We start from the raw sequence: 1,696 nt of genomic DNA, 5'->3' as shown, positions 1-1,696 counted from the left end.
CATGCTCTGCTTGGCTGGGGACCCATGCCAAAAGGGAAGAGAGGGGAATGGAAGAGGTCATCCCTACTCGCATGTTTGATGGGCCACAGCCCAGCATTTCAGCTCCTCTAGGCTTGTCTCAGGCTGTGGTTTTGGGCCAGTGAAGTCAGGAACTCAGTGCTGGTGGCTGAGAGGCAGGGTCCTGCTCAGATTTATTTCCAGGGGGAGATAATACTCCCCCTCCAGTGGGGCCAGCTGCCTTCCCTGCTCTTGGCCTTGGTTCAGAGAGTGCCCAGGAGCCCATGCTGCCCTCAGGGGTGTTTGAGAGCATATCTTGAGCTCTTCTTGAAGCAACTCTCTGTGACAGATGCAGAGAGAGCAGGAGCAGAGCCCCACGGCTCATGGCTATGGCTCRTTTTCCTCAAATACAGCCCCCATATGCTGGCAGAACCTCACTTTCACAGGTCAGCAAAAAGCAGCAGCAAAATGGGGGACAGGGAGACCTGGATTTACAAGCAGAGTGAAGCTCTGGAGGTTGGGCATATGACCTGAGAAGGGTGAGCTGGGGCAGAATGATAGTGGGAACTCATATGCCCTGGCATGGCCATCTCATGACAGAGATATAGAAGTCCTCTGCTTCTTCTTGGCAGCAGAACACCTCAAARGGGAACATGATATGTAACAAGGGGGATGAGGACAGGGGCTCCACTATGGAACGGGAAGACGGCAAGGGCGCTGTTCGGCACATTAAATATGGGCTGAGACCATGGTTGCTGTATGATTCCTGGCGGAGTGAGGGAGGGCATCGCTCCTGTAGTGGTTGAACTCCTGCTGCTTGTGCTAATGAAACTACACTCATTAGAAGAAGCCAAGAGGAGCTCACAGACTCCCATATTGTTGTTCAACTTACTCATCAATGATCTGGATGARGAGACAGAGTGCCTCCTCAGCAAGTTTGCTGATGATACCAAGCTGGGAGGAGTGGCTGACACACCTGAGGGCTGTGCTGCCATTCAGAGAGACCTGGCCAGGCTGGAGAGCTGGGTGGAGAGAAACCTCATGAGGTTCAACAAGAGCAAGTGCAGGGTCCTGCACCTAGGGAGGAATAACCCTAGGCACCAGTACAGGCTAGGGACTGACCTGCTGGAAAACAGCCCTGTAGAAAAGTACTTGGGAGTTCTGGTAGACAACAAGTTTACCATGATCCAGTAATGTGCCCTTGTGGCTAGGAAGGCCAATGGTATCCTGGGGTGCATTAGGAAGACTGTTCCCAGCAGGTCGGGGGAGGTGATTCTGCCCCTCTGCTTAGCCCTGGTGAAGCCACATCTTGAGTACTCTGTCCAGTTCTGGGCTCCCCAGTACAAGAGAGTCATGGAGCTACTGTGGAGAGTTCAGCATAGGGCTACTAAGATGATCAGAGGGCTGGAGCATCTGCGCTATGAAGAAAGGCTACGAGACCAGACCTGTTTAGCCTGGAGAAGTTTTTTTTGGGGGGGCCTTATCAGTATCTAAAAATACTTTAAGGGAGGGTGTTAAGTGGATGGAGTTGGGGCTCTTTTTAGTGGTGYCAAGCAACAGGACAAGAGGCAATGGACACACACTGAAACACAGAAGTTCCACCTGAATATGAGGGGGAATTCCTTCACTGTGAGAGTGACAGAGCCCTGGAACAGGTTGCCCAGAAAGGTTGTGGAGTCTCCTTGTCTGGAGAGATTCA

Source organism: Rhea americana, unplaced genomic scaffold (genome assembly GCF_003343005.1).
Source record: "Rhea americana isolate MKP2758 unplaced genomic scaffold, rheAme1 scaffold_90, whole genome shotgun sequence".
Taxonomy (NCBI): Eukaryota; Metazoa; Chordata; class Aves; order Rheiformes; family Rheidae; genus Rhea; species Rhea americana.
The sequence above is the reverse complement of the archived record's forward strand: the minus strand, read 5'-3'. Positions refer to the sequence as shown.